We start from the raw sequence: 19,792 nt of genomic DNA, 5'->3' as shown, positions 1-19,792 counted from the left end.
CCTCTTCACCAGGATCAGCCAAACTAAAGTACCTGTGTTGGACACAAGCTTCTCTCAGTGAGGGGGCTTTAATTGGACCTTTTAACCTAAAGAAAGAAAGATGTCCTCCTAAACATGTGGGTTTTTTGTTTGCTTGTTTTCTCAATTCTATTGCAACTATTAGGGTGTGGATTTTTTTTGTCTGCATTATCATGGACAACTCTGTTCTCCCTTTTTCAAGAGTGACTCAGCTGAACTTCTGCAGTTCTGCTTGGTGTTGGAGAAGTTATGATTGTTTCTGTACAGGCCAGCGGAGTTCTCACTTGAATTACAGGATCTATGGAAGTGTGGAAGGCATACAGCTAAAGGCATCTATAGAACTGGTTTGGGTTTTTTTTTTTCCAGAATTTTCAGAAAAAAAGTGTGATGTCCAAGAGGTTTAAAATCCCTTTTCCTTTAGGAATACAAGCCTACAGAAATCCTCATGTTTTTGTGTGCTATTAATGTAAAACTCATAGCACAGTAAAATGGCAAAGCCATCTTTCTGTATGAACCAAACATAAAAATAGGTATTTTTCCTACTCATGCTTAGCTTTTCCAGTGTTCTTGAAATAATTACCAGATTATTCCACCTAAAAATATTTTCACATATTCATATGCTTAAACATGTATTTGAGTGTTCCATAATATATCTGTGATACATTAATAAAAATATATCCCTTTCCTGCAAGTGAATATGTCCTTAAGTAGCTACATGGTGGAATATATTTCATAATCTTTAATATAGCCCATCTTAATAGTAATCATGTATTTCATGTGAACACGTTCTACTTTGTCATCTTGGAGCAAATAGCAATCCTCCCAGCATTCAGGAACTACTGTTTTACCAACTACCTGGGCGCGTTTGCATTCATTACCTTTTCACAGTGGAATGATAATCAGAAGGAAAAGGATGGGAAAACAGCAGGTTTCTGTAATTTCTTTCTCAAAGCCAAGTATATACTGCTCTCTTGTGGAACTTGTAAGGTAGTTGCCAGCACTGGATAAAGCTGTCCTTGACTTTCTGACTGTATTATTTTGTTCCACTGAATATTACTAAACAAGATTTAGTGCACATGATGTAGCACTTTTTTCAAACTCTACAATATAAACTCCAGTCTTTCCTGCTAATCTACTTTGTTCTGTTTTTGTCTTTGACAGTCAGCATCCGCTGTTGACATAGCTGTCTGTGCTGCTTTTGGAATTAGATTCATGCTCTTTTGCAAAAAACTATGTTTATTCGTACTGGAAAACTACCTTTTCCCCTCTTCAGGTGACATTGAAATACATCTGTAATTTGCTGTGGTTCACTCTTTTAATTAGCCTCAATAAGAATATAAGTGGTTTAAAAAAAGGAATGAAAACTTGGGTATTCGTCTGCATAATGTTTGTGTATAAGGTGTGTGTTGTCGAACTGATGGACTCTAAAATCTTTCCTCATGTATTATGAAACTGAGTGCTGAGTAAAATTTTTAGAATAATATTGCAAAATATATCACTGTCCAGTCAAAGAATGGAGGTGGTCCAGTCACAGAGCTTTCCTTACTGAGCTCCTGGGAAGCAAAGAGCTTCACAAGCAGGAGAACTTCTGATGTATGGTTTCCTGAGAACACCTGGATGAGATTCTCTGCTTTATTAAAAACATGTGTGTTTCAGTTTACGGGGCAGTTGCTCTACATTGCCATCCATTTTCATTGCAAGTATTTGAGGCCATTGTCTTTCTGTCAGATGTGGTCAGAAATGTTATTTGCAATTGAGGGATAGAGAGACCGAGAAATTTTATTACCTGATTTACCTAGAAAACTTTAGATAGATCTGTTTGTGCCTGAACATGCCCTACACGTTACTTATTTTACAGCATATTTTATCCAGCAAGATCCTAAGGGAATATACAGACTACAGACAAAATTTTCCCCTTCTGACTCAACCTGAGAATTTCTACTGCAAACTTTATACTCAATTTGTTTTGGGAAAGGCTACTTGAGTTCATTGATATAATACATACACAGCAAAATGCTTGACTGGAGAGAAACACTTAATTCCCCTGATATAAATTCTTGCTTCCCACCTCTGCTGAGGAAACAATTCTCCTTAATGCAAGTACTTATCCCTGTAAGTACCAACGATTTTGAGGATAAGTTATGTAAAAGCATCCCCATCATTAAAACCACACAGACAGTTTTAAGGAGGCTGTTTACCCTTGCCAAGTAAGCCCTGTTCAGTAAGTTGGGGTAGGAGTTTAGATATTTGGTCCACCCCAACCCTTGGAGGAGTACAGCCCATTTTCAAAGGGGATAAGTAAGGTCCTAGAGGGATTTTTAGTGCAAAATGTGCTTCCATGAGGAACTACTGCAATGGTTAATGTGCTATAATCACAGCCTCCAGCTCCCTTCATACCAGCTTCTCTGTGTAGCCAAGCCTTGTATTCTCTTGCTTGTAGACAGGATATTCTCTGTTGAAAAGAGGGAGTCTAAAGAATCGAGTCATAATCAGCATGCTTTTGTGAGTCCTGTGAAATAGAGTGAGAGTTACAAAGGAAAAGAAAGTAGATTTTGAGTGTACAATATTTCAGAAGAGATTGGAAGAGGGCATTTTTACGATATTCTATTATGTCTCCTCTTTAGAGAGAGGCTAAGCCAGTGCCAAAGGAATAGTTTCCTGAAGTGCTATTTATTCCTAGGATGGATAGGAGCTGACAGGCCAGCCATCAGAATGGCTTCTTTGTCCTTGGAGCTCCAGGTGGTTTAACAGTGTAAAGAAGTTACATGTTTTTACCAAAATGACTGTTCATTCCTTTTTAGATGGCTTTCCAGTAATTTCCAGTGTATTTTCAGGGGCTTCTAAAGGAAACAAAACAAAACAAAAACAAGCCCAAACAAGGCAGTGTATAAGGGGAAGGAGGTGGGGAAGTGAAGATAAGCTAAAACTGGGTGTACACTTGATGTGGAGAGGGTCTCTCTTGCCTTGTCTAGAAATACATTCAACCAGAGAAGGCTCAAAGTATTATCAGTATTCATGCTACATAAATAAGAATCATGGTGGAATCATCACTATAATCAGCTTTTCTAGCAGGAGCATTAACATGGCTGTATTGTACCCCATGCATTTTCTGACAGCATATTTAAGGATGTAAACAACAATATTAAAATTGTACTCAAGAGCCTTACAATAACTTTTTTTTAATATAACATTTGATTGTTTATTGTTTTAGAAAAATATTTGAAAACTCAGCCCTTTAGGACAGGTAAAGATAATATGATAATTACCTAATGTAGGCCGCAAATAACATTGTTGGTTTTCATTATTATAATCAGGTTTCTGACCAGTTTGTGGAGATGTAAATTCAAGGCTGAGCAGAGGGGACTCAGAACCTCCTTTGAGCTGTTCTAATGCAGCCCTGTGTGCAGCTGTCTCCCCCACTGCCAGGGTCTGCAGCTGGGTCACAGTCAGCTTCGTGTCCACCAGGACCCATCTCCAGACCTCTGAGCTATCTCAGCACCTCTGTAATTTCTCTGCAGTGTTTGTAAGGATAGATTTATTTTTGTTATTTATCTTTTCATAACTAACATTAAATTCTTTACTTCTTTTGAAATAATCAAGCGAAGTGCTTCACTAGTTTAGCAAATAGTGACACTTAATTTGGTCCAGAAAGGGACAGTAATAGGGAAAAGCAATTGTATATAATCTCTATTGAATACTTGGAGGTAGAGAGAATGCTGACTTCCATACACAGTACTTACACTGTTAGCTTTTCAGGCAAGAAAAAGGGGAGAGAACTGGCTCATGTTGCACAAATTAGGCTATGGACCTGGAATCCATTAACTCAGAATAATGTTGACTTGGCTGAGGTCTGGGTACTGTTGGGAAAAACTGGAGAAAGGCACTGGCCACACTGAATTTCCAATAAAATTACATTGGCAGTTCATCCAAAGAGGGAAAAGTATACACATGTGGGGTATAATGGAGTGATTATATTTTATTTGTATTGTTCCTAGGAGCCAAAAGATGGCTGTGAAATTTGTTGGAAACTGAGACCCTCATTTTGAAAGGTTTCACCATTATGCGTATAGCAAATGGTTGTGCCCAAATGCTTTCCTGTGCAGTTCGTCTGCTTTGCTGAGCTTCTGCAGGCAATGAGTAGCAAAATCTTTCTGCAGATTTTAGTTCCTGCAAGAATGCTGCTCCCTTTATAAGATAAGTCTTTTTAACCAGGATTCACTTTCACCTTTGAGAGTCAGTTTTCCCAAAATGTTTAATAAACTTATTAGGCATCTTGTCCTTATGCTGTTCTTCCATTTACTTGCAGAAAGTGCTTATTAGTGCATATGATTGTACCTACTCTTCACCAGCATCGTGAACAGTGCTGTGCTTTGTACCATCTCTTCAGAAAATTGCATTGTATAGTTTCCTTCTATCTTAAGACTTACTTCCATCTGCTTTTTACAGCTTATTCATAGTATTAAAGTCTTTACTCAAAGTTGTTGTGTGTTCACTAGGCTTTTACCACGTGTGCTAATCTGATTTCAGAAGGGAGATCTATTCATATACACTGCTGATTTACATGTTAATGCTTCTAGGAGTGCTAAGTCAGCAAAAAGGAGCACAAAGAGCTAAAGCCAGAGAAAACATTGGCAGAGCAGGGATTTGCCAGATGTACTGCAGGGGACAGTGCAATGCTGTATGTAAATATATGTAAATAACAGCAGGAATAGAAAAAGGAAATTTTGGTCTCTGATGGGACATTCCCAGTGCTGCAATCTGTGTCCCTAAACCTCCACGTTGCCTTGATTTTATTTCTGCCTCTGCTACATAGACAACATCCTGGAAGAATTTATAGGACATGCAGCTCCAAAATATAACTGTATGTGTATTTTGGACGAATGTGTTAATTTGCTCTGTTCGGTTTTATGCAGTGGAACTGAATGAACAGAAAACAGTTTTTAGCCTCCGCCGGCCAGAGGCTGAGGTGCTCGGCAGGCGCCACCGTGCGGCCGCCGATCCTGGATGTGTGTGTCCCTCCGCCGTGTCCCTCCGCCGGGGCGCCGCAGGGCTGCGGACTGTCCCGTGGCTGTTTAGGGGGCAGCGGTTACCGGCGCTGTATATGGTTTTCCATGAGGTATTGCTACACTGGACAAAACCTGACAATATTTTGGAGTCGACAAGATTTGGCAAATGTCAGTTTCTGTTTGATTTTGTAGAAGGTAGCTCACTTGTTATGATGGTGCTAGTTGGTATCTCGTTGCATTTCTCCTCTCTCCTTGCTGCCCCAATTACTTTTTTTCCCTTTGCATCTTGCCTTCCGCAGTTAACACTGTTGGACTGTCATCTTAACCATGGCAGAGTGTGGCTGTAGCAGGTGAGGGGACAGGTCACTGGAAAGCCAGACAAAGGGATCACCCAATTCTCACCAGACCTCCAGCATTCCATTTATGCTAAAGCTCAGGGTTGTAAAAGCTCGAGTATTGTAGTTAGGTGGGGAGGACAGGTCGGACTAGAAAGATGCCTTGCCAGGGAAACAATTAAGATATCATTTTATTCCATCTAAAATATTAATTACTCAGACTTGGTGAAGGATACAGCAATAGGATTTTTCAGATGCAACCAAGGTCTTTCATAGCAGAAGCCTCAATATTTTTCAGGTAATGAGGCCCTCTGGTAACCAAATGTGAAATACTTGCATTACTCTTGTGTTCATTTGCATTCTTATTTTCCACTTTTTTTCCTCCTCAAAACACATAAGCTCACATTCCCTGGAGTCTTATGGGCTTTGTCTCTTCATTTTATTACCTACTGCCAAATAGTCTTTTCTCCTCCTATTTAAGTCAAGTGCACATTTCAGCATCAGGGCTGCTAGGCATAACCAGCTTGGCAAAGTTTATCTTAGCAGCTATTTACTGTAATTTGTAAGGGAGATAGGAGACACTTCAGTTGTTTGACAGCTGCTCTGAAGTCAGTCAAAAGAAGAGATGTGATTTAATTCCAGTGTCCACTCCAGAGAAATCCTTTGAAAGCACTATTATAAAGTGGGAATAGGTCTGACAACAGAAAGAAGCAGAGGACAGAACAGACACCCAAATGTGTGCCTTGCCCATTATTCATGTGTTTGGTTCAGGCCTTACAGACTCAAAAACTGTCTAATGTCTTGGGCTCAGGAGTATGTCTTGACTCACTAGTACCCTGCTCAGATTGCTGGTACCCTGTTTGCAGTTGCTTGTATATCTGTTTAGTATTTATTAACAGTATTATTAATGTAGTTTCCAGAGATAGTCCCCTAGCAATAGATGTTGGACACACTGAGACTAAACCCAGCTTACATATGTAGGAAGTTTTCTGATAAACCACTTTGTCCTTCCTTCCTGGTCTTGTACCAAGACATTATAGCAAACTAGTTGTTCCAGTCTCTTAAGACACGTGTATACACAAGGAGATCAGTTTTAAACTATAAGTAAATTTTCCAGAAGTCTGAAGTTTGTAATAATTAGCACTTGGAAAAGTCTGTGAACTTTTTTACCATTCATAGTTTGATGTGCAAAGACTAATATTTATACTAAAATCTCTGCTAGACATTCATTGCTTTCATTTGCACCTCTATTTGATTAATCTTTTTTCTTGGACCATCACTTTTGTTCAGCAGTTATGGTTCTTCACTCTTAATCTAGTGTCTTTGATGTCCTGCTTTGATTCAAAGAAATGAAAGTTGATGGTAGTGTTTGAAAAGGTGCTATTGATGTTAAATGATGAAGTCATTCTGGTTCAGTTTGTTCATTGATAGGTCTCCTTTTGGCTAATTGGTCTAATGACATGTAAACATGTCTAGAAGACATCATGAAAGTGACAGAAAAAACATGCTCTCAATTTGTTTTAGTGTGCTGATAAACTTTTCTGAAGTTTCTACCTTCTTGTTAGAGCTGTAAACATCAGAAGGAGGCTTTATTAAATTGCTTTTACCTCAGACTACAGGGGGCTTTAATGGAAAAGGGAAAAATGTTTGAAACTGTTGAGTCTTTGTTCTTTTTCTAAGGCCAGAACATTGAGAGTTCACACAATGGGATTTTAATAACTGGGTTTATTACCTTCACAGCAGTAAAAAAGTCCAGAGTATCTGGGTTTACTGAACTGGTTAAAAGGATACTAAGCAATTCCATACATTATGTACTAGAAAAAGCACACAGAAGTATGTTATTGTCAAAATGTTAATCAGTCCTATATAACATATCTATGAAGTCTAAGAAGATATTCACAGATTCTGTTTTGCAGAATTTTAAGTACCAGAGTGACCCCTGAAAGCATGGCTGTATTTCTCTGAGTACCTGAGTCAATAACAGCATCCTTTGGAGCCCTTATGGATCCATCTGTGCTAGTGCTGGACCACAACTACGGTGTCTTCTTCGAGAATGAGAACAAGCAGCATGGTGCACCTTGCATTATCATAGAATAATTTGGGTTGGAAGGGACCTTCAAAGATCATCTAGTACAACCTCCCTACAATGAGCAGGGACATCTTCAACTAGATCAGGTTGCTCAGAGCTCCATCCAGCCTGGCCTTGAATATTTCCATCTACCACATCCCTGGGCAACCTCTTCCTGTTTCTTACCACTCACTGTAAAAAATTTCTTCCTCGTGTCTGGCCTGAACCACCCCTCCTTTAGTGTAAAACCATCACCCCTTGTCCTATCGTAACAGGCCCTGCTAAAAAGTCTGTCCCCATCTTTCTTATAGGCCTCTTTTAAATACTGAAAGGCCACAATAAGGTCTCCACAGAGCCTTCTCTTCTCCAGGGTGAACAACCGCAACTCTCTCAGCCTATCCTCACAGAAGAAGTGTTCCATCCCTCTGATCATCTTGGTGTCCCTCCTCTGGACCCTCTCCAAAAGGTCCACGTCATTAATAGAGCTGCATTTCTCCATTGCCTCTCCTTTCACCACCACCAAAAAAAACCCCACCATTCACAGAGAGGTTTTATGCATACTGCCATATAACAGCTGCACTGTGCCTCCACGTACACATTACCTGGGAAAGTTCTGACATTCACAAGGTGAGCTGTCCTTGACATTCAGTCCATGGTCACTTCACTTATGAGCTGGAGTGTGAATGTATGTAAAAGTAAACAGAAGAACAAGGATATTCACAGTATATATTACTATACATGTATGGCAAGGAGGATAGGTTCCACAATTAAAAAAACACATATATATTTTAAGAATTGTAATTAATGGTGTCATGAAATCAGACGTAAAAGATCCTCTATGACCTTGATTTTTCTATTTCTCCTCATGTAATTGAAATAAATGTTTCCTTTATTGTCTTCTAAATTCAACTGTTGTCAAGATACCATGGTATTCTCTGTGGACTCTGTGTTGTTATCACAATTGATGAATCTGAAATTCTCTGGTATTGCCTCTGGAAGGAGACGATTGTGATTTTTTGCACCAGTCTGTCCATGTTCTGAGAGTACTCTCATTTCTTCCTGTTGTTTATTGTTTCTTCTTGAACAACCATTAGTGTTGGACAAGAAAAACATGCAATCTTGAGAGTTCTCTGTGTCAGGATTTCTGCCTGGTTTGCTTTCCTTGCTGTTGCTGCAGGATCTCGTAATTCTGTGGCAGCTCTCTGCTCTTCATAGTACGGTATTAATTGGAATTGCAATTTCTAGTGCAGGCTGTAATATCAAGGCAGGTATTGTGAACAAGTCAATATTCTGTTACTTCATTTCTCATATCATTTATCAGCTGATCGCCTGAATCATTTAAGGCCACCTCAACCTGGCATTGCTTTGGTAATTTCTGTTGTTTTGCCATGTAATCAGACTTCTTTTTTTTTTTTTTTTTTTTTTAAATTTTTATTTATGAAACAGAAGATATCTGCAATAATTAGAGAGTTTTTTGCTAGGTTTTGTAAAATTTCTATGGTTACCTATGTGTCTGTGCTGCTAATTTAGTAGGAGTCAGCTGAAAAGTGAGTTCTTTTCATCCTTAATTCAGTGAAGCTGGCATCTTTTTCATCCTTTGAGTCATTAATTATTACATGTTTCTAGCATATTTGTATTGGTGCTCTGGCCCTTGGCTGTGCAAATAAGCAATGCAGTTTTCCTCCAATTTTTTACCCTTTTTCTACCTATATGATACCTTATAAATTGTTCTGGTATTGTGGCTGTAGTTGATTTTCCATAGGCTCACACAGTTACACTCCATGCCACTGTACACCTGGACAGATCTTGGTGCCCAACTGTTGTGTCTTTGCTCTGTGCTCACCAGACTGTAGGGAAATTGTTCTGAGAATCAAAATTTAGCAAAACTATTCTGTAGCTTCAGACTTTATTTTATTTCAAGGTACTATTCACTTTGCATGGAAGCCCCATGCATGAGAATCCTAAATATTAAAGAGGATTTTGGGAAGCCCCACAGGCCATTGTTATAGGTGTTATGAGTCTGAAACCAAATCTGGTAATTTCACTATTCATTTTGCAGCACGAAGACTTTTCTGTAAAACAGAAACCAGACTTTGAGCATTTGTTATTGAAAGATCATGAAATAGATATTTGTTTTGCCAGAGAAGCTATTCAGCTTCCTATTCCTCCACTGAAGACTACAGAAAATTTACATCACTCTCTTAGATAAAGATAATGGCCTACAACTGCAAGATTAACAACATGTTGGCTGAATTTGTTAGCATACTTATTAGGGCATCAGCTTTCCCATCCCTAAAGTCACACATATGTTCATTAAAAAAACAGTGTACAGTGTGTGAAATAGCCTGCTCTAATTATAATCTAGATACTTCCAGGAAAGTGAAGCTAATTCATATAAACTCTATTAAGTCATCTAACATGGCAGTATATGCCATGAGGTAAAATTGCTTGGATGCAGGCTGGCAACAAGGGAAATATTATGTGGTGAGATCATGCCTTTTTTTTTTTTTCTCCTTTCAGCCAACAAATTGTAAGCTCATTTGAGAAGTCAGCTTAATTTGATATACAGATGTGGTGATGCCAACTTGGACAGCATTTAGCTCTCAGGAAGCAAATCTTGTAAAAGCAAAGCCCAGCTTCTTCAATGATGGAATGTGGTCTTTTCAGAATCTTTAATTTTCGTACCTAAAAATCTGAAGGTGGTAAGGTAATATCTCTGGGCCATGCTTTCACTATATTTTAGGTCCATTTTACAAGTAGTGAATAAATATACTTCTATTAGACAAGCAGTGTAAAAAGGAAGTTGACCTCTTTGGTTAATTGAGAACCTGGCAATTGGTTGTATATGTGATACACTCAGTGCAGATAAGCTGAAGGAGAGAAAGCCTTTACTGAGTCACTAGATGGCTTTTAAAATAAGGAGAAGTGAATGACAAATTTATTTTCATTTTCCCCTTTTACTTTAATATTTTTCCCCTCAAAGATTACTAGCTGTAGTAAGGGGAGGGTCTTTCTTCACTTGCCTATGATTAATTAATTAGTTTTATATAATGATTTTTAATATTTTGCAGTCTCCAGGAGCCCAGTCTGATCTCCTTGCACATGTGAGAAATGAAGATATTGTCCATGTTTGTGTCTGCAAGTGTTGGAACCTATAAACCAAAACATCTGCTATTTTTTTAATCCAATCATATCTTTAATGAATCCAAAACTGTTATCTACCTCAGTGTCTGAACAAAACATAGTCATGCATGGAAGCAAAAATGTGTTTTTGAGGATACTATCAGTTATATAATTGCATGGTATTTTTTCTCATAGGGTCCAATCTTTATTCACTTTAGATAGTCAACTGTTACAATTCACTTCTCTGCATCTGCTTCTCAATTTTCATCCCCAACCTCCTCCCACATTCATCTTTCCTCTTGTCCATAAGTTCCTTAACCTTCTGCTGACTCTTTAGTGTGCCATGCCAAAGAAATCTTGGGGGAGTTCAGCTTCCAATCTTCTAAAAAGTTTATATGGGGCAAGGGCAAAATGAAGGGCTTCAAAAGCTTTGTAATTTTTCCTGATTTGAAAGTCTATATAAAGGCTGATTTTGACTTTACAGTCAGCTCCTCCTTGCAGTTCCCCAGTTTTGGGTTCTCCTATGAAGTGAAGGAAAAGTAAGGCTTCTAATCAAAGGATTGTCAATTATTTTCTTAAATAAGAAAGTCAACATATGGTATCCAGTTTTGGCTGAAGCATGAGAACAATATTAAATTGCATAAAGATTAATGAAGGTAAAAGTAATTGAAACAAGTTGTTATAATGGTGAATATGCAGAATACCCTTACAGTGGAGACCTGGGTGCTTTCCCTTGGCTAGCAAGATTGTTTGGCCTAGCAAATGTTCCACTGCTGCAGGCAGTTTATTCTGAATGATTTACTAGTTGAGATTTCTACTTCTTGGAGAAGGTATGCTTTAGTCTTGGAAATCATGAATATTCGAGCCGAAATCTGTCCAGATAGTTTTTCAAGGCCACAGGTCAAAGTCTTTTTTCTGTTTGTTTGTTGGTCTACATGCACATCAGTTGGTTACATTTTTGCTTGCCTTATTCTCACAGTACACTGGGCATCTGAATGTGCTAGAATTTACTTCTGTTCTTATTTCACCTCATTATGACATTCACATTTCTTCAAATCCTCCTTTTGAGAAAACTTTGTTCAGCTGTCTGCAGTTCATGACTCTTTCAACCGTGCTGTCGGTGAGCATGCACATTCCAGGCACTTACCTGTGCTCTGAGCTGCCCTTGCTGCCCGAGGAAGAATCACTCCCTGAGGAAAGCAAAGACTGCCAGGCACTCCTGCTTCTCACTTTTCATGACTTTACAGCAATGGTACCTGCTGTAGGCCATACCTCGGGTCTGCTTCTTACTTGAGCACCCCAGAACCATTAGAAGAACAGTGGATGCTAAGAGGTAGTTTAGGTTCAAAAGCAAATTAGTGCCAGCATAGAAGAAAAAGCCACCTAAGTCTGCTAGACACAGTAGCTGGTGGACAACTTCTTGCCTAGGGAGTCCTGAGAAAAAATGATACTTGGCTTGATAGTGTAAACGCAAGAGAAAGCCCCACAGGGGGTTATGAAAAGTTTACATTTTTTGTTGCTCTTCAAACATTAATTTCAATTTTTCTACTCATTAATATATTTTGCTAGTAAGTTGTTTTGTAAGAAGAGATGTTGTACTACTATTAATTCCTTGCTCATGCTGTCCGTGTCTTCATCAGTTCTTTGGTGAGCTGTAGTTAAAGGCACTATTGGGCTATTTACTATCACAAATGTATTCTATTTTGAAATAATTATACTTCGCTCTTAAGGGAGAGAAGCCTAACAGCACATGCTTTGTTATGTCTTTGATCATATCCAATTTTGGTGTGGCTCGTTACTTTATGACATATTTTCCCTTGTTCTTCTTTGTCCCCAACTGCTATCTTGCTGTGTTTAACAGTTAATCCTAGTTAGTCTTCACTTCAGGCACTTTTTTGTTCCAGTTGCTCATAATTTTACTACTTTCAGTAACTATCCCACAGGCTTCTTTACCAGGTGTGCTCAGTCAGTCCTTTATTTGTTTTTTTTTTTAGCATTAGCAAGTTCTGTGTCCTTATTGAACAGTTTTCTAGATCATCGGTATATTATGTAGACAAAATTAGTTCAACTGATTATCTTTGTGACACATCATCTGCCATCACGATCCAGATAAAAGCCTTGCTCATGCTAATAAATATTTAAAGTATTTCCTACATAAGATATCATTGTTGATTTTTTTTTTTTTTTTTTTTTCTGTCATCACATTGCTTTGCATATAGTGCAGATTAGGTAAATTTAAGATTTTTGGTTGAGTTCTGAATTAAAAGATCCTATTAAACCAGCTGAAATTTCTCCATTAAAAATAGCAAGATGTGCTCTTATGGTAAGGACAACCTTTGCTTTCATTTCTACACATTCCTCTAATTATTTGAAGCAAGAGTATATATAGCTTTCAAGTTTTTTTGTGTTTCTTTTTTGAATTTGATGTACCAAGAGAGGATTGCTTTATCTATATTCATATAACTCAAAAATTAATCCATGCTTTTTTCTCATCCATCTGCCCCAGAATTCTCTCAGCTGCTGCAGAGTTACACTAAAAATCTTGCTTATGGGCACACCTTTTATATAAGTAAACCTAAATATTTATGTTGGTATAACTGAAAGCAAAGCAGTCTAACCATTATTAGTTCAGATCTAATTGTTAAAAAAAAAAAAAGGAATGATAATGCAGTTAAAATTCTTATACACACACCTCCTAGTGCCTACCTCTTCTCCTAGTGTTAGGCTTATGTCTCCACCACTCCTCTGGGTGCTGAGCATGATGTTTTCATCCTGGTGGCAGTGGTGGGATGTTATGGTGAATCATCAGCATCTGGAGTCCTTCACTGTGAGGAATACAATGTTTGTGTTGATCGCTTCTCCTTCCTCAGTCTAGGATCATCTTTGGGTCACTTTTTTCAGTCTGCCAACACCCTTTTATGCTTTTGTTCTGTATTCATTGACCTGCAGTTCCATATTACATCCAAATTTACTTTATATTTTGTCTTTTAGGTGATAGATGATATTTCTTTTTTTTTTTTTTTTCTTCTTTTTACCCCTAAAACCAGCTCTGTCCAGCTCCATGTCTGCACTTCTTCAGCTGCTCATGGGTGAGTTATAGCCAGGGGGTCTGCAGTGCCAGCCTGTGCCCCTTCCTCAGCATCCCATGCTTGTGGCCCTCTTCACTATACCAGACCTGTCTTTTGATGCACTGCATCATCATGTTAGAGTCTTAAACATTATTCTGCATAGAATAACTGCTTGTTATGGCTATTTATGTAAAACTATGGTTATACTATATGAAGGCAAACAAACCAAATTAACTGCAGACATCTCATACCCTTCCTGTTAATCCAACTTGTTCTCCTCTGTTGATGCTCTTAGCAGCTGTTTCAGCTGGGTTGAAAGACTTCCAGGACATGAGAGAATGAAGCATGGATACCAATATATGTGGCTGAGGGTCAAATATGTACAGTGTTGACAATAAGACAAAAGGGGAAAGATTTTTTTTTTTTTTTCCACCAGAAAGGGTACAGAAATATAAAGAAAAGCACAGTCAACGGATTGTACAAATCTTCCATTGAAAAATTGAGAGCACAATGAACAAATTCCCTTCCTTGTCCTTGGGGATTGTATGGCAAATAGAAGAGCTAGGGTTTTTTTTTTTTTAAAGCAATAAGAATGAAAAGCTGGAAATTTGCATGCAGGGATTTGGACAATTTTTTAAAATAATATTTTTCCCCTCTTTGAAAGCAATTTAATATAATTCCTTTCTATTTAATTGTCCTGTGATTCTGCTGGGAAAACAAAACAAAAAAACCCCATGAAACAAAAAAACAAGACAAAAAAACCCCAAAAAACCTCCCTCCCAATCCTGTTTTCTTCTTGTGTACATAGTTCAATTCAGTTGATATGGGGAATAACTAGGATGTTTTGCGGGGTAATTGATAACTATTGAAGTAGGACTTAAAAACTTGAAACAATGTAAATCAAGTAATAATAGATGTTATTATCACTTACATTACTTTCTTATAATCTCTATAGTGTTATTGTAGATATATAAAGCCTTAAATAGTAGCAGAAAGCTTTATAGCTTATAAGAACTTGTTAAACCTAAAGACAATTTTTAATACATGGTGATAAGGCTTTTTTATGAGATCCATGAAGTGTTCTGGAGAAATACACTGTACTGCCATTTCACTGATCTAAGGTGGCAGATGAAAGTCTTGTCATTGCAGTACCACCTCATTTCAAAGAGAATGTGTTAACAGAGATGGAATATTGCAATTCTTAACTTTAAAATGTTTTACCTTTCTGAAAGGGCCCATTTATAATTTTGGAGCCATTAGACTTCTGCCCTGGCTTCTTTAGCACTATGATTCTGCAATGGATTTGGAGAGCCATTTTGAGAATTACAACTTCTTGCTTGTGCTGCAAAGCTTACTTTTATATTTCTGCAAAACTGAACAGATGACTTCCTCATCAACTAGTAAGTGGAGACCATTTAAGGGAGAAATGTAGGGTTTAGCTCCAGTTGCTGTTCTGATGTTGCAGAAAGCTTTTTCTTCATTTTATTAAATTCAGCTTCAGGCAGTCACAAAACTTCTTTCCTTGGGTGAGTGAAACCTGTTGTCACCAATATTTCCACTCATAAAATGGAGCTACAGAATGTTTCATTCTTGGAGACTGAAGAAACAGAATAGTGAGGAAGATACCAAGATAATCCTTAAAATAACAAGCAGCATTGAGCCAGCGAAACTTTATTTCCTACCAGTTTGTCAGACTACCTTGGGACTCGAGCTTCGTATGGGGCAATGGTTCTATGCTAGTAGGTCACAGAGACAGTATTAATAACTGGTAGTTTATGTTTTAGAGGCTAATAATGAGACGAGTGCCTAACAGTGCCTAAGAGTGATTTCAGTAAGAACTGGTCCTTGCAGAAGATGATACCAGTGAGGGAAATATGCAAGGGCCTGCATGGACATGCAGCTGAGAAGTATTACTATGCAGTACTGAGCATGTGGGGTGTTTTACTCTCTATTATGTTGGTTCAAATCAAATTAAGTGATGAAGATTTCTTTCATTTTGTAGAACATAAAAAATAAAAATTAGATTCAAAGCTGAAATATACATGTATGGAGATTCCCGTCATGACCTTAAGTACAAAATATAGACCTGAACTCAGTTCTGTGTTATCACATGTATGATGCTACACATCTCAGATTGTTTTAAATATACCTTGAAATCATCCGTACTATCCATGATTTTAAGTTGTTGGTGTAGCTTATAGATAAAGTAACTAAAACCAGAACGTCCATGTGTGTTTAGGGTAACACTCAGAAATAGGAAATGTAAATACATAAACTCCTGCCAAGCTGCTGCTCACAGAAATAGAGGCTTTTGTTGACTTCTGTGGTTATTTACTCTTCAGGGACATCAGAAATAGAGAACACTTCCAAGCTATTCCACCAAGCTTTCACCACAGAATTGCTGGAAAAATACTATCTACTGAGAATCTGAGCTTCTCTCAGTTGTTGTTCATTGTCATATCACAGTCAGGTTTTACAAAGAGGGAGTTATCTGTCCTAATTGTACATACAGAGGAGACAGCTCTTACTATGATTTTACAATTAAAATTAACACAAAATGAGTATAACAAGTGAATAGTAAAGTAATAGCAATAGAATTGTGTGAATAAACCGGAAATATGTAGAATTAGGTATCTTCAAGGTTTCAAAATACACAGCTGCAGCTTTATTTGCATTAAGAGAGGAAACAAGTCATTTCAGCCTCAAAATTCACATTTTAAACATGCATATTTTGGGGTTTGATAGCACACCTTCAAATACCTGTAAGTTGTCAACTGGTAAATATTGTTGATCTTAAGACCAAGAAGACACATCAAAAGAGAATTAAGGCTATGACAGCAATCAGTGCAAATCAGAAAACTTCCAGCTAAGGATGGAATCTGGCATTTATTTTAAGCACTAAGACACAATGGGGGCACAGGAGGAAAGTTTTTAAGGGAATCAGCTTTAGACTATGAAAGCAAGACACAAGATGTCACTCTTCCTTTATTTTTTCTGTGACAGTTTTCGTATTCATTCTGTGATACAAGTGGTGTAAGTAAGTTTGGGCGAGTTTTTTTTCCTGGAACTTCATTAGGCAGTTCATTAAACATAATCTGACGGTACTGGATAGCCAATGAACTGTGAACGTGTATTCACAGAACTCTTAGCTACATTCTGGTCAGGGGTTCAAATCCTATTGCTGATAACAACTTATGTGCAACTCAATGAGCAGCACTGGAAAGAATTAAAAAGCTGAGATTTAAGTCACAGTTTGACATCTACAGGTAAGAAACGGTTTTTGGTTTTTTGTAATTGTTAAGGGAAGGAAAAAAATAGAGTTACTTTCAAATCCTACACTGAGTTTATGAATAAACATTTTTTTTATTTGTAAGCTAAACAAACCTAATCTGATGTTTTCTGAGAAAGAAATAAGTAATCCTCTGCTATTTTAAAGAAATACAATGATTCTATGTAGACTATGTTTGAAAATAAACAAAAACTCATTCATTTGATAATTTCACTTTCAGAATACAATAAACTGTAGGACTGGGTTTTGAAACAACCCACAAAATATTAAAACATATGTGGGAGCCATCAATCTCTCATCTGTAAAAAGACAAGTACCAAATCTTATTTTCTCTAAGACCACAAAGGACTTGTGAATACATAAACACACAGTAATAATTGAATAGGTTCAACCTTGAACTGTTTGAAATGTGATTTCTTTTAATATGGAAAAATAGCTATGATGGTGGATTATGATCATATGGCTTAGTCTTAGCTTCACCATAGTGACAAACTGAAAGTCTTTTAATCAAAGGGGGGTCCCAAAACAGACATGGGGCTTCTACTGAGCCTTGTGAGTACTGGGGGGGACTAACAATCTCCTTAAAGCTCTTGCCAGTGCATCCCTGTGTGCAGTTGCCTCCCTCAGTGCGAGGGTCTGCAGCTGGGTCATGGTCATCTGAGTGTCCACCAGGACACTCACACAGCCTTTCAGCACCAGCATTAATTAACCAGACTGGGAGCAGCAGGATTAGGCAGCATCCAACAGTATAAGCTTGTCAAGGCAGGTCAGAATATTAATACCAGAAATGACTGATGCATCAGGCTGGAAGGGGCAGCTTCAAGCACTACCACCCGTGAGCACCAGCAGATTGCTGTGAACCATTTCCACTCCGAGATCACTGCGCTCTCACGAGACTCAACCCTCTCCCAGTGTGAAGCTGCCTGGCAGCAAACATTGCTGAAGGTGTGCCTCACGGTGAGCCTCGCTGCCTTCTAGATCAAATTGGGACTCCGCAAAGATGCCCGTTTTCGAAAGCAGGTAGGAGATGCTTCACCCGCTTGCCACCAGAGGACAATCCTCTCCATGGCCAGGGGCACTGCCCAAATGAAGGAAAGCTAAATGAGTCGCCTGCTCCCTCTGCTGGAAAACAAACGAGCAGGCAAGCACATGCTAAGACAACCCCCCCACACACACACACACGCAAATCCCCACCCCTGAAAAAATGCAAATCGTTTGTTCATCTCCCTGGTCATCGGCTGCTTTTGCATAGACATTCAGCTTTCCTGTGTCCCAGAAAGCAACCAGCAGATTCAGAAATAACCTTCTTGTGCTTAGAGATGCCAAGCAGATCCTGAATGCATGCTTAAGCTCACTACTGCTTCAGCAGGATAGTTTTCTTGACTTAATACTGTAGATCTTTACGTTACTAGAAGTCTAAAATATTTACAGTGCTCATCTAAGCTTTTTGATTTACCTATTTTTAAATCTCCTTTCACTATACTTGTATTGGAAAATACTATTATTATTATTATTATTATTATTATTATTAATAATAATAATAATAATAATAATAATAATAATAATAAATAAAGAATACATTTCCCAATATCTAAACCATTACTCTAGAAGGCTTGCAATCAATTGCCAAAGTCCTACAATAAGTTTTGTTTACTGAGTGTGAAGACCTTATGATATTCATTAGCATATCATAGGTAATTATCTTCTGCAGAGTTTAAATTAGAGTTTTATCATTCTTCTTTCAAGTATCTTGTGTATCTGTTTGTAGAATTCTGCCTGTACTGAATTAAACAATTTTAAATGGTCTAAAAAAACACCTCTATTAAATTGCAGGTAGGAAGACAAGTCCAATGCTTCTGTTATTTCACTGTGTATTCCAGCGGGAGAAAACAGAGATAGCAGGTACTTTTGAAAATCCTGAAATGCCTCTAAAATCAGACTTATGTTCTCTCAAAATTGGATTGAAACCTTTTAAGGGTTAGCCTGGAAAGGTTACTGGGGAACTAATAAGCACTGAAATGGGACAAAAACCCCATAAATCATCTTTTAAGTGAGATCTTGATCCATTTCTTATTCCCCACAAATGGGTTGTTATTTCTGACCTAAAAATGGCCATTAAGGAAAAAAAATTAAAATAGAACTGATTTATTATATTTATTGGATATTTATCAATCAATTAAATATGCATTGTAAACTTCTATGCCAACAAGGATTGCAGAAACAGACTTCAATAGTCACCCTTCTTTCTTTTTTCAAGAAAAATACTAATTTTAGCAAGAATATTTTTGCTAATTTATTTCAGAGAAAAAAAGAGACTATTTAAAAGGTGGTAATATTTTAGGTATCTGGCTTTTATTGTTACTCTATTCCAGCACAGTATACTACATTTATTTAAAAAAGACATTAAATGATTTTGTGTTCATCTTTATTGTCAGCAATACACCAGTTATGTAAAAATAACCCAGATGAAAATGTAAGAGTTGTTACATTTTCATGTCATTTGTATTAACTGAATAAAGCTTAGTGACAATATACATGAATTTGCAGTAGTTGTACGTAAACATTTTGTGCATTAAAAAAGAAATATACATAATTTAAAAAATAAAAATGCATTACACAATTTACAAATTAACATTAACAAAAAAAAAAAAAGGTAAACATTCCTCAGACAGCTGCCTCCTTATCCTACAAAATAAATATTCAAGTAAATTAAGTTAGGCAAAATAAACTCTTAACTTTGTGTGAGCACAATTTACATACAGGTAAAAAGACAGATTTCCATTTCACTCAAAGTATATTTTACAGTGATTTATACACAGAGTTTTTAAATTGGTCTCTTCAGATTGTTATACTAGAAAACAAACTTTATTATATTTTGGCAGGAG

The sequence above is a fragment of the Streptopelia decaocto genome, assembly GCF_964273445.1.
Source record: "Streptopelia decaocto genome assembly, chromosome: 2".
In the NCBI taxonomy this organism is placed as follows: Eukaryota; Metazoa; Chordata; class Aves; order Columbiformes; family Columbidae; genus Streptopelia; species Streptopelia decaocto.
Note: the sequence above shows the minus strand (reverse complement) of the source record.